This window comes from Drosophila suzukii, chromosome 3 (genome assembly GCF_043229965.1).
Source record: "Drosophila suzukii chromosome 3, CBGP_Dsuzu_IsoJpt1.0, whole genome shotgun sequence".
NCBI classification, from domain to species: domain Eukaryota; kingdom Metazoa; phylum Arthropoda; class Insecta; order Diptera; family Drosophilidae; genus Drosophila; species Drosophila suzukii.
The window spans coordinates 10,192,485-10,207,548 of record NC_092082.1 but is presented as its reverse complement, the minus strand read 5'-3'; positions in this window follow the sequence as shown (position 1 = coordinate 10,207,548).

The following is a 15,064-nucleotide window of genomic DNA, read 5'->3' as shown; positions in this document are numbered from 1 at the left end:
TTTTTTTTTTTCTTGGTACCTACATTTTATTTTTATTTAATTAAGATACAAATAAATCTAGTTCTTTATTCACGTTGAATGTATGTTTTGTATACAAAATTTAAAAAAATGAATACTATGTTAACAAAAAAATTTAAATATAAGATGAAACTAAGATCTTTTTTCCAAATCAAAAATATTTAAATTTTATAATAACAAAAATTATATATAACATATTAATATCTGAGCTTTAAAATATATAAAATTACAAGACTACATTTACAAGTAGATATAAATATATTTAGTAAAATAATTGTACTTGAAAAATATCATTTCTGAATCACAGTAATGCCGAAAACAAAACTTGTTATGGGTTAAAGGATCCCCTTTATCCATTTGTAGGCCAATTAATGATTAAAGCCAGCTCCGAAAGAGAGATTTAAATGTCGCGCTATCCGCAATCCCAATGTATCTCCCGCTGTCATATGCAGTAATGGCTTTTAAAATATATATCGCCGGCCATTAAATACATTTCCGTTCCGTTCAGGGCTCGACCTCATACATGGCTATATACACAGAGTTAGCACACAAAACCGGTTGGCAAATGGACATCCAGGCGGCCATTTTGTGGCCACAGGACACAGGACAACGATGTGGGAGCAGGCGAGTGCGAGTCCTTTTGCCGACGATGTCAACCAAGTTGACTTTTCGATGCGCACTGCTGATTTTTTTTAATAAGCATAAATTTTGGCACGTAAAGCAATATGGGTAAGCCGCAGACACACACACTCGCAAACACTGGCAAACCTACTAACCGTACTAACGCCTTCCAACTTGCCACGCCCCCCCGGCCCTTCGAAAGGGGGCGCAAATTGATTGAGTCTGCCGTTGTCATTTGTCGCCGTGGCGGTCCCAAAATTTATGAAAATGAAATGCCACACAGCGCTTTTCCGGTTTTCCGCTCTTCCGCTTTTCCGCATTCGCTTGGCACGTGTGTGTATGTGGAATCAGGGCTTTATGCCTGTGCGTTTGTATGTGTGACGGAGGCTGAGGCAGCGTCAAATTAATGAAACACATGCAGAGTCGCGTAATTTGTCATTTCGACAAATTTTTGAATTATTTAAACGGAAATCTTAACGTCAGGCAGCCAAACAAAATGCGTGCTCCGCGATTTATGTCACTTTCGGTGGGTTTTCAATGCGGGTGTAAGTGTGACTGTGACTGCGACTGCGACTTTTACTGTGACTGTGACAGGAATGGATGGCGTTTTAAAGACGCCGGTTGATATTGCCAACCGAAAAATGCCAGCCAAGGCACACAATTTCCATTTACGCGCTCTCAAGTGGGTGTGTGTGTGAGCTGTTATTCCACTCTCGACTCGCAGAAGCTATATGCATTATGCATATCCTAATATCACCGGGGATATTGGTCAGGGAATGTCCTTTACTGAATTTGAAAAAAACCGAGTTGAAATGTTGAAAGTTCGCTTAAATTAAAGATTGATGTTGCAATATAAGGTAAACTTCTTAATTAGTTTTGTTTTAAATATAAAATAGTTTAATTATTTATCAGCAAAATCCTCACAAAATTTAAAGGAATATCAAGAACAATAACATTTTAAAATCAAAAAATCAAAGTGAATATCAAGTACAATTTGATCTTAAAACCACAAAATCAAGATGAATATCAAGAACAAATCCTCACAAACTCAAAAGGAATATCAAGAACAATAGCATTTTAAAATTATAAAATCAAAATGAATATCAAGAACAATTTGATCTCAAAAACCACTAAATCAAAATGAATATCAAGAACAATATCATCTTAGAATCACAAAAACCAAATGAATATCAAGAAAAATATAATCCTCAAATCACTAAATCAAAATGAATATCAAGAAAAAAAATCATTACAAAATCAAAATGAATTTCAAGAACAAAATCATCTTAAAAACCACCAAGCTATATCGAAGATCCCCGATTTCTGCTTCCAACTGAATATCCCTTAAGTTTGGATTTTTGGCAGTTTGATGGCATTGTTGCTTGTTTCCATTTGCTTTTATGCGCCCGAAAAATGTTGGCTTTTGGACAAGGACGAAGGCGGGGGCGAAGGATGGGGAGGAGAGGTCCTGGGCGGGGGCGTGGCAGGGCGCAAAGTGGGATGTGAATGTTGCTTGGCTTAATAGAAACGTAACTGCGTACAATTGCTGGCTGCCGTCTAATGGGGCACGCACACATCGAAAGCCAGGCACACACGCACACACACACACATGAACTCATGCATGATGCTGCCAAAAAATGCTGCCTTATCTCATTTGAATGCGCCTCGAATACTGCGCGTTAGTTGCTCTGCTTTTCTTTTTTTTTTTGCCTTTTTTTCGCAGCCAAAGGAGCTGCTGTGCGATTTCGTTTCGGCATTTGTTTTCATTCGCAGCGATATTTGGTGCTGTTTTGCATATTTTGGCCATAATCTGTATTATCGACGATTGCGACGCAGCAGCAGCAGTAGGAACTTCAGACCCGCAGCTGAATTATGGCCAAGTTGGTGGGGAAAATTGTTTCCTTCTGCCGAGATATTGTTTATGCAAGGGGCTCTGGGCGGAAGCCCCCATATGGCATACTAATTGGGCCGGCGAAGAGATAAAGACCTATTGCCGCTAACAAATATTAAATGTTTCCTCAGCCGCCGACGCCTGAAAATGTCACTCTTAATTGGCTGACTTTGCATATATATACACTTGTGTATGTCTTTGGGAATACTTTATAAGTGGGACGGCCTGAAGAAAATTCATTCCGTTTTCACTGCGACTTCCATTTCCATTTCTTTTTTATATTTTATTTGACTTTCTTCTCCTTTTTTGAGGGGCCAGTGCGGATTTTCTCTTTGCTCTGGCCTGGCGTGTTCTTTTCTTTTATTTTTTGCTGTTCTGCTCTTTTTTTTTTGGGGTCACTTATGCAAACAAAGTTATTAATTACACTTGCCGCTAGTTTGGGGCGGCTGATGCTGCGACGGCCCAAGGACAAATTAAGTGGTCACCGGTGCAGAGGGCAGAGGCAAAGTTGAAAAACGTCGAAAAGCTGGCCGACAAAATGACCGCGACCGTAGCCATTGGCCATCGACAAATAAAACGTAATGCCCAGCTACCAAATTTGACCCAAAAAGATAAATACTTTTGCGAAAGTTTGCTGGCCAGGGCTTTGCCTGCCTGTTCATTTCTACGTGGCGCGCAGCACACGTTGCGTATACGCGATGCTCGATTGCCTTTGCCTGCGTTCACGTTACGTATACGTATATGCCGCCTAGTTCAGGCAGTTACTCCCTGTTGTTGTTATTGTTCTTTTTTAAATTTATGTATCTAAATTGCTGTGGAGCAGAATGGAGCATTTTGCATGGCCATAAATCGCTGGCAAGCCATGGCCAACAACAACCAAAAAAAACAACAAGGCAGCCGCAGCGAGTGCGCTAAAAATAAAATGTGAATAAATAATTTGCACTGCGTCATGTCAGAAATTTTAAACACATAATTAACCGCTTATTTAACCCTTCTGTTGGCCCCGTTGCCGCCGCTACTGCTGCGCCAGATTACTTTGGGTTTGGGTTGGGTTGTTGGGGGGTCCTTCGAGGTTGGATTCTGCAGGGAGGCCACATGAGAAGCGCTGGAAATTCATTAAAGTTGTCTATGCTCGGGGCGTTCGCAGAACGACAATCGGGGCCAGCCCCGCAACAATGCCTTTTCTGGGACTGGGCCAGTAGGGGCAATGACGACAACGACAACGACAACGGCAACGACAATGTTCGAAACAAAAGCGAAACAAAAACACCAACAGCAACAGCAACAGTGTTGGTAATGGGCTAAAGGGGCGGGGTCCTGCCATATTTCCATTTGTAAAACAGCAGGAACGAGGAGCAGGAGCTGCGACAGGACACTGTTAGCCACGAAAACAGTGGACCGCTGATCGGAATACAAATTTCCACGCCACTATACCATAATGGAGATAATTTATTTAACTCAAAATGAAGCGAGTTGATTAGGAGAATATTTGGCAAGTGTTGCCAAGGATTTCATTTACATCTCATTGAGCCCTTCAAATGGACTCACTGAAGTCTAAAGAGACTTGTGAAAATAGTTTGGGCGACTTAAAGGGAATATTGAATAAGTAATGGGTTTAAAAGTGTGTACAAGAGAGATTTGAAAACTAAAGAACACAGAAACAGGCAGGGCACTTTACTCAGGATTAAAAATAAAATACCATTACAATAGATACTTATAAAATAAATATATTTATTTAAGTATAAAAAGAAAATCAAAAGTTTAAGAAAATTTTATAAAGGGTTTTTAGAAAATGTAGAGTTTTAAGGAACTTAAAGCAAGAGCAACGGTATCAGGGGCTAAAATCTAATCATATAGGAAATAACAAAAATCGTACCATAGGAATATGTTTTAAAATTATAATAGTGTTAAAGTAGTAAAAATTTTAATACACTCTTAAAATTTATATATAACTTAAAGATTACAGAGAAAAATTCAACCAAGTGTATTCACAAATTGAGGTTTACTTTAAATATCCATGTTTTCTTTAAGAATCTGTATTCCTTTTACCTCTTGTGTCCACTGTGCAGCATAAGCAATAAATGTGTCTCTGTGTCCATGTGAGTGCCAACTCTCTGCATGGGATAGGAAGGCGTTGAGAGGATGTTTTTCCTCTCTGCATCCATTTCCCATCCCCATAGTCCCTACCTATTCCCATTCCCAATCCCATACCGATTCCCTTTTCCAATCCCCAACCGCCCTTACCTAGATATCCAACATGTGTTGGCTGCCGGTCCTATGCCATCTTTTAATGTGCCATACACCTAACTCCGACATGGCCCGTTTCATTGCTATAGCATAGCCATACCATACCATACCATCCCATGCCATCCCAAACCGATTCGGGGTTCCATTCCCAGCATGGTCATCATGACGATCATCATCATCAGCGGCAGCAGCATTGCCAGTGCCAGCTGCCGCCTCTTGATGGGTGGGCGTGGCAAGGACATGAACGCCTTTGCGCGCACTTAGCAGCTGGACATAGTGAAAAATGCATGTGCACAGCACAAAAAAACAGGGTAAAAAAAAATTAGAAAAAAAATGGAGAATAGCACACCGAATGTAGGCGACAACAACATTTTTTAACTTTGTCAATGGAGCAAAAGATGGGCAAAATAAGAGCGAAAAGAGCAAAACAAAACGAAGGAGAAAAAAAATATCATTTTAGCTGGCACATTTTCCTGATGCTGCCGACCCGCCCAGCAATATTCAATGTGGCTGAAATGGAATGAAAAAAATAGAAAAGAAAAACAGGCAGTTGGCTTACAAAGGAGCAGGAAGTGCAAATGTTTCTTTCGCTTTTCGCATGTTTCGTCCTGTTTCGTCCCTTTTTGCCTGTTACTAAATTATTAGTGTGACCCAAACACACACACAAACAAACAGGCTGTTGGGAAAACGTAGCATACAAAATGGCGCCTGAACTTTCCGCTAGTTTCGCTTTCTGCCATTTTGCATTTTTAAAGTGTTGGCGCGACACAGCGAGAGATCCCAATACCCAATACCCATACCCAATCCCAATCCCTGTGGCCAGATCCCAAAAGCCACTGCCAAGTATTCCAGATCCCCAAGTCGCGTTATGGGCGCGGCCCTGCTCTTATTTTTGTTGGACAGCTGACGAGCCATTAGCGTGAAAATTGGCTCTAGCCCGCTGCTGCTGCTGCCGACCAAACTTTCGGCTTTCTCCTTTCTTTCTGGCGGTGGGCGGTGGGCAAGGGGTCGTATACATAATTTCGTCTGTGCTGCATGAATTTTTAAACGCAGCCAACTGCGAAGCGCCCAAGCGCAGGTAGCCAAAAATAAAAAAATAAGCAAAAATAAAAAACAGCAAGAAGCGTAAAAATCCAAGAGGCAAAAAGTAAAACAGAAAATGGCAACACTTATTAATGTTTGAGCAGGCCAAAAGCAACAAGAAAAACAGCGAGAGCTTACAGCGCAAGCGTTTTCCCCGGGAATTTCCTGAAAAGCTAAGGGAGAGCGAGAGAGAGAGGGAGAGAGAGGATGCTGCAGAACAGCAGAGTTTTCCCGGCTCTCGCCTTCGAGTTTTCCTCTCTTTGTTGTGCGTTTTGGCGCTTTTGTGTCTGCCCGAAATCACCTCGACTTTTCCCCTCGCTTTTCCCCTCTCTGTTTGCTTTGTAGATTTCCATCTCTCTCGCTTTGTTGTTGTGTGCATTTTCCTTACACCTTACGACCAAACAATTTCCCACGCACCACGCACTCAACTTAATTTTTGTTGCAACATTATATTTTCGTGTGGCAGCCGTGAAATACATACATATATATACACCCACCCACCCACACACACACACCCCCACCCCCTTTCATTTTTCGCTTAATCTGAGGTTAAATACATGTGTTAGTTGGGCTGCGTGTTGTTGTTGTTGTGGTTGCCATTTTTATTTTTACTGTTATTGCAGGAGTGTGTATATGTGTGTGTATGCGCCATTTTCATTTTATATGCTGCTTAGCTTTCAGTGCGTGACCTTTTCTTTCATTTTTACATTCACTTGCCATCAGCATTGTTGTTTCGCCTGTTTTGTATTCTGTTTTTCTTTTTTTTTTTTTAGTATTTTCCTGTGTGTGTGTGTGTGTGAGCATAATGTTTTCCTTTTTGCGCCTCATTGCAGGCGAACCACAAAATCTGCTTTTGTATATCTGACGTCTTTGAAGCACAGCAAAAGCAGAAAATGCCGAAAAAGCAGCAACAGCAGCAGCAAAGATCTTATACAAATTAGCATAATGGATTTTTTTTTTCTTGTCAAAGCGGCGTCGTCGTCTTGGCTTTTGTAAAATCAACACCGACCGCTCCCTTTGAAAAACCTAAAAACACCCATCTACCCCATGAATTTTGCGGTTTTGCGTCCCTAATCACGATATGCATTCACATTTGCCTAATCATTTGGCTTAATTAATTGGCCAGGTGAGTTGGGGCCGCAGGATGTGCCACCGCAAACGGTTTTATTTTCTTTATTCCGGTCTGCTGAGCGGTTGAGAGGGGGGGGGGGGGGGACATTTTAATTTATTAAAATCAAAATGTTTGAGCTTTGATTTGCGATTGAGTCGACCGCAGTTCAATTAGTCTAATGCGGTCTCTTTTGGTCGCAAGCGTCGAGTGGATTTCCGAAATTAAAAAGTGAAATTGAAATTCTTTTGGGGGGGGATTGCAGATATGCTGATGATTTATTTCGGATACAGATTTCAATGTTTATTTTTCTGTGACGATTTTTGGGATAATTAAAAACTTGCTTTTGTTTTTATTGAATTGTAATTAAAAGGCATCTGCTATTCTAGTGGGGAGTGTATATTACGTATTTAGATTTTATTTAGCAGTTTTTCTTATTGCCATATTTAATTGTGAGATATCAATAAATAGGTTCTCATTACTTTACGTTTTTTAAATTGTTTTGAATTACTTTTATGGAAAATCTCTCTTTAATAAGACTGCATTTTCTATAATTTCTGGTTACTTTCTTGTTTTTCATTATAATATTTCACATATTTTGAGTTGTAATATTCCTATTATTATTATTATTGTTATTATAACTACTATTAATTTCACTGAAATCCATTTTGTAGATTTGTTTATTCACCCATACTTAAGAACTTGATAATAACCCCATGTATTCGTTAAGAAATTCCCTATAAAATATTTCTTCTATCCACATTTTCTTAAATACCAAGCATTGTACATTGTATATTAAAAGCATTAAACCCTATTCATATTCATCTCGCTTACCGTGCAAACTATAAACCAGCTTGCCAGACGTAAGCTATACCCGCGATAGCCCCATAATTCTTGCGCCCCGAAATTCATACTATAAATATGCAAAAGCGCTGCTTTCATTAGATGCATCCGACCTTTTCCCGCCTGTCGGCTATAAATTCTCATTAATAAATCAAGTGAAAAATCAAAAGTGTCTCATAATAAAAACTAATATATGGCTGTGTAAACAAACACACGTACACCTACATTTACACCCAGGATACGGGGGAGATATCAAGCATACGCATTGTTGTACAGGTGCGAAAGGAGAGAGAGCGAGAGAGAGAGATGATGCTCTCTCGCAGTCTGCACAGGATTCGAGATAATCAGATTGGAGCTTTGTTAAAGTGATAGCTGCAAAATAGAGAGATATAGCTAGAGAGAGAGAGAGCCAGAAAATCAGAGAGAGTTTGCTCTCTGTTAGCCAGGTTAGCGGCCCTTGCACGCGATGTTGTGTGTTGAGTTATGACGTCATTAAAACGCACAGCCTCACCTTGTTCAAATATGAAATAGCAGGCGGCCAGGGCCGAAATGGAAACCCTGCCTCCAGGCATCCGTGAGATGTCGTCGCTGGTTCTGCCAGTTTCTGTTTGTGTTGGCCAGACCCACATAGGATAGGATATACCATATAGGATATACTATGGCATATACTATAGGATGCCATACCATACCATACCTGAGCATGTGTGTGAGCTTGAATTATTTGCGCGTTTTTACTCATATTTCCTGGCATTTTATCACTTTGGCAGCAAAAACCTAAGCATACTTTTTGGGCCATGCGTGCTTGGGACCGTTTGTCATGCATTTTTCATAGCAGAGCACACAAAATGTCAACGTCGCCACTTGAACAACAATAACAGCTCCACCACCATTCAAATATCTCCCATCTCCCATCTCCTCTCCAGTATCTGTATCTGTATATGTATCTGTATCTGTCTCTGTCGCTGGTTCCTGTGCCACCATCTCTGTCCCTCGTTTTGACATTTGTTTACATATTTATGTCAGTCAGTTGGTCGCTAGGTTGCCTAGCTCCAGCCTCGTGATTCCACTACCACCTCCCATTTTCATCTCACTTTTCCCCACTGTGGCTTTGGCTTTGGCTTCAGTTCACTTCATTTCACATCTCGCAGTCGCCGCTTTTCCTTTTCTGTGTTTGCCTGCCATTCACTCTCGCCCGCTGGCTGTCTTCACTGGGTCCTGGCGATGGTGATGGCCCTGCTCCTGCTCCAGCTCCTCCTCATCCTCCTCCTGCTCCTAGTTCCTTCTCCTACGGCTGGTGTTGGTCCTGGGTCCTTTGTGTTTGCTTTACCTCACTTCAGGGTGCCTACACGTTGGGAAAATATGAGACACATTTTGGAAATTGTTTCAGAAGATTTTTAAAAATCAGTAGATTATACTTTAGCATAAGAAAATTTAATATCAGCTATTTTTTGTTGTGGAATTTTAAATTTATAATTTACAAATAAATTGTATCCTCTATAATAACATTAAACATTTCTTTTATATTTTTATTTAATTAAGCAATGTCTTAAAAAAATCGGCAGTTTAAGGATCTTAACTACATGGAATATTTTTTAATCATATTGTTATTATTATTCTAAAGGTTTAAAGGTAACGAGATGTCTTTTTCAAATAGCTAGAGGACAATTTTTTGGGTAAGAACTATACATAGGTTTAATGACCCATCTTGCATTTAATAAATTTATAATTTCCTAATTTATTTATTGAAATTTTAATACTATTGGTGCAATTTCTTAAGAGTCCAGATTTTATTTTAATAAGTCCTATTTACTTTTTCGATTTTATTTTATTTAGGTACGAACATTTCTTTTATATATCTAATTCATATATTATTAATTCATACATTTTTGAGGGAGCTAGAAAAATAATTTAAATAGAACTGCAAGTTTTTCTTTGAGTGTCCAGCATCATCACGATGAACATCTCACACCCCGTCTGGCAGCTTTATTTTGCAGCCTGCACTTCAGCCTTCAGTCAGGCAGCGTTAGGTGTGGGCGTTGTCTGATCTTTCATCATCGTCAGCGTCAGAGGCAGCTCCATCTGCAGTATCCAACAGCCAGCACCCAGCATATAGTAGCATCAGGACCAGAATCAGCTTTAGCATCAGCTTCAGCTCCTGTCTTTGGTTTAGCGTCCGAGCAATGGACAGTTTTATGGGCGAATACATACATGCCCATGGCCATTACGAACGTGCATTATATAGGCCCGCATGTGCGCTCTTAAAAGTTTATTATGTACCTGAACCCGACTTCCTGCCGCCGCGACCATCACCATCACATCTGACTTCTGAGTTCGTCTCTAATAAAACAGATTTCTGCTCGCCGGCTTTATTATACACGAGCGTCACTTCCGGCTTCATTACGCCACACAGACCAGTTGCCAGTTGTCAAAACTCATTTCCAGCTGCCGCCGAGTGAAAGCCCCAAAAATAGTTTCGCCAAAAGGGGGGGCGGGGTGCTTTGAATAGCTCAACGACCAGCAGCTATTAATAAACCTGTGTCAAACTTTTATGAACTCTGCTCAAAAACGCAACTTTTGTGGGCTCTCCCCTGCTGGTAAGCGTTCTTTCACTTTGCATTAAAAATCAAGTAGCCGCACTGTGGTGGCTCTCAGCTTGTCGTCCATTAACCCGCTGCTGACCAAAGTGGCAAATTAAATGAAAATAAAAATGCACGAATCGGTTGTGTAAAAACCTTCCAAAGAGTTAACAATTTTGCGGCCTTTACATATTTTTATAGAGGGGCTTAGCAAGAAATATACCCGTAGCTTTGATGGGTTAATTTACAGAGTGCCACTTTCTCGCATCTCGTTTTTTCTCTGACTTTGATTAACCCTTTTCCCAAAGCTGCTTAAAACTGCAACAAAGGCAACAACCAATCCCCAAAGCAAGAGCAGTAACAAGATTGTACTCCACAAAGCCGAGCAAAGTTATGTGCTTAAAATAAATAAAATTCATAAACGCCAGCATCGAGTGATGGGGTCGCCACAGGGGCGTAGGAAAGGGGGATGGGGGCAGTGGCAGGGGTTAGAAGGGCGTCGAGTCGAGGGCCGCATGCGTTAACCTTTGGCATTTTTAATTAAACGAACAGGGCATAAAATATCGACACTTAATTTGCAAAAAAAAAAATGATGGCAGGCAGAAAATTAAGCAGCCAGTAGCAAAAACAAAGCACAGACGTAGAGGGGGATTTTATAAGAACGATAAAGTTGAGACTTATAATATAAATATTTTAATGTTCGTTGTTTAATACTGACATTGTTATTAAGCAAAGAAAAAGTTAATAAAAAAAATTAATAAAAAATGCATTGAAAACCAATAAGGTTTGAAATACAAAATACTACTTAGGAATAAATTTAGAAAATCAAAACATTTTGTAATGGGGTATACGAATAGATACACTTATATATACACATATATATATACACATATATTAGTTAGCAGTTTAAGGTCCGATACCTCATTCTCATGCTAAACTAAGAGTAGGTTCCTAACCATGTTCTGGTGCCATGAAAAAACGAACATAAACATTTTAACAGTACCAAATGTGATCTTATTTGTTTGGTATTATTTTGTGATCCGTAGTCTAACCCCCTCCGGAAACCCCTCGGCGAGCTACGCCCATGTCTGGCAACAACAAGAACAACATTGGCCATAAAGCAGCTGGCAGGAGCAGCAGCAACAACAACATCAGCCGAGGCGATTTAACGAACCGCACCGAGCGCAGCCGAGTGTGTTGTATTGCATTAAAGGTGAGGTGAGGTAGGACGAGAGGTCCTGGCAAAAACGGGGATATATACAGGGGTATCCAGAGGGGGGGGGGCGGTGGCAAATGAACGAGCCTATTAACGGCAACAAGGACGACAGCAAATGATTACAGCAAAAGCAACAACCACAACATCAGCAACAGCAACAGCAGCAGCAGCAACATCAGGTGATGGCTGGGGAGCAGGGGGACCAAAGGCTGCGTCGAGCTCTTAATTAAGAACTCATGTTAATTGTAATTATTTGGCACATGAAATTTTTATTAATTTATGCCGCTGGCAGCAGAGGCAACAAAGGTGTAAGGTGTGTAAGCCAGCTACATAGTTGGCCAATGTCGCCGCGTCGCTGGCGTAGTGTTAATGATGATGCGGCTGCTTAGTATGCCGTTGGAGGCGTGTGTGTAACGCCGTAATGCCATAATGGGCCTGGTCCGGGTTCGGGTCCTTCGCTGGGTCGGGGTCCTGGTCCGGGAGCGGGTCCCGACCTGGCGTTGAAATATAAAACGAGCAAATGATGAGGCCACCACAGCCGCCACTGGCATCACATCATGAGTGTGCCGCAGGAACACACGGCAGTACACACGTGCTATATGGTAGTTTGGATTTCTGCAGATTATGGGCGTTGACAGCGTTGCCAGATGCCGGTCCAGAAAGTCCTTAAAGTTTTCGCCTGGGAGTTCCGCAACCTAAATCAACCTTGAAGGCTCTGAACTGTATTTCGAATTTTATTTTTTTTTTAGATGTTTAAACACACATTTTATTTCACTTTTTCTCAATTCTGTTTTTAACGAAAAATATAAATTCCGTCATTTATATACATGAAAAGGTTTATTTTGTTGAAAAGTCACTTTAAAATCGGGTTTAATTGGTCATGTAACCATTTTAATCTCTTAATCAGATTTGTTTTTCAGGTTCTGAAAACAACAATCAGTTAAAAAAAAAAAAGAACAGAAGTAATAGCCTCTAATTCAAACATGAATGGGTCATTTTTACTTTCTGCATCAATTAGTAAAAACTTTATACGCTTTAGAAATCCTTATTTATATGAATTTCAATGATTTTATATACTCTTAAACAAGCCATTCATATACAGAGTTTTTAATATTGTACCCAAGAGGCTGGAATTATTTTCCCTTGATCACTTCAACTATAATCGACCTAAAAACCCTTTTCAAATCACCGAGGTAGATGGAATACTATTTTAAAAACAATTTTCCCTAATGCACAGCCGCCTTAATGTATACATTTGCGTTTAATCACTTTCAATTAAGAGGAGACCAACGTTGGTTTGGCTTAGGCTCCCCGGCAAACTGACACATTGCTGGAATATTAAAAATAGACGGGAACCGACACCCGATATCGGCGGACACCTAAGCGCCCGCTAACAACAAAGGCGGGCTTAATAACAAGAGGCGGCGGTCAAACAAAATATGGGGAAAAAAAGGAGGAAAATCGGGAAAAGTGGAAAAGCGAGAAGAAAAAACAGAAAACAAAAAAAAAAAACACAAGACCCAACCCAGCTCAACCCCTAGTGAGTTGTTATATCGTGGGCTACGTTTGAAGAATTTATAAATATTTTATTAAACTGTGCGCTGCTTTGGCAAGTTTTTGCGAGCGTGCGGGGATTTGCCTATGCGGGATGATGATGCGAGTCGGGTTAGGGTCTCTGTTTCTCGGAAACCCCCAGCAGGCCCCCCAACAGGACCCTCCCAGGACCCTCCCAGGACCTTCCTGAACCCACCCCGCCCCGATGATAATAAAAGCAAGCTGCGAAGGAAGGCGCGCGCTTTGATTGATTGATGGCTGAATGAGTTTCTGGTTGGCCTCATTTCATTGCGTAGTCATCATAAACTCACGAGGCCACATCCTCTTCTCCATGGGCAAACGTATATTTGCTATTGTTATTGTTATTTTTTAGCGCAGCTTAGCTTTGTTAATTGCGGGAAAGGATGGTGTATGTGACTGCATGAGTATGTCTATGTGTGTGTGCTATGATGGGACAACCGGAAATGGAATTTTGCAGTCACACGCACACGTTTCCGCTGGCTGTCTCTGCTCATTTTCACTGATTAAACCAGGCAGCCGAGGGGCCAGAATGCCCCTAACTGGATTAGTATTTCACAAGCAAATTGAGTGACAAAGGTTGACAGTTGCTGGCGATGGCGATGTCGATGTCGAAAGGCAGTCGAAAACCAAACCAGCCATCTGCCTTTTTCCATTTAAATTTCATGCTCCTTGCATTCTCACAGGATATTGCTCAAGCGTATACAAATATTTGACGATTATAATGATAGCACTCACACGGGTTCGGTTGGCCTATGGAGTGTGGTTGTCGCCAGTGATAATGATGATGTGTAATGCTGGTGTCAGATAATTTATGACATTTTTGCCAAAGCTAAAAATAAAATAAATTTATTTGCACAACGACACCGAGAGAGATTCCACTTGGATGTTACATCAATATCTCCATTAAAATGGAAATGAAATGGAAATTTTTCAACCATACACCGCAAATTGCGACTGCATTTCGGTGTCATTTTCGGTTTGAGAGCGATACAGATTCAGATACAAAGATACAGAGATACAGATCCGAATGCGGATTGCTGATGCATATGGAAAAATCAAGGCTACACACATACACACATGTATATATATGGAAGGGAAGCTCCTGACAATTTTGCCATTCACTCGCTTAAATTTTAGATGACATTTCTATGCGAACCCTGTCATCCATTCACCCATTCATCCATTATTTCTCCGCTTTTCGTCGCTGTTTGCTGTTGCAGTTTCGAATTTCATTACAATTTTTCTTTTGTCTCGTGTGCCGAGAGGAAATTGCGAATCGCCCCTCGCGCCCCCGCTATTGAGAAAAAAACAAAAAGCGAGCAAATAGTAAATGAAACTGCTAACTGCTAAACGAGATGGGGAGATGGGGAGATGGGAGTTCTGTTCCTGCTTCTGCTTTTGCTTTTTGAGCGACTGGCGGCTGACTGGCAGATGCAGCAGACGGCACTGCAGCACCAGCACTGCGGCTTTTGCAATGGGGCATCAATGGCAGCTTGATAAATGAAGCATTTCAATTAGTGGCAAAAACAACACCGAGCAGCGGCAAAAGTGAAAAACCAAATGGCTGCCGCGTCTAATGATTTTCCAGCGCGGTTCTCCGCATTGAAAGACTCGCCTTGAGCAGTCAGTCATGCTAAATGCCCTGGAATCATTTCTATAAAAGTTTTAACTGAGTGTGATACTTATACACGTTATGATGAGAAACAGTATTTTAAGGATCGCAAATATTATATTAATATAAAAATATATAATATATAATAATATTATATATAATATAGCTTTAATGCGATTGTTCTTCTCGGACATCACATAAGTCATAATTGTCTTTCTAGACACGACCAAATCTTCAAATTTTTGAATCAAGGCGCCATTTGTTCTTCCTCTTC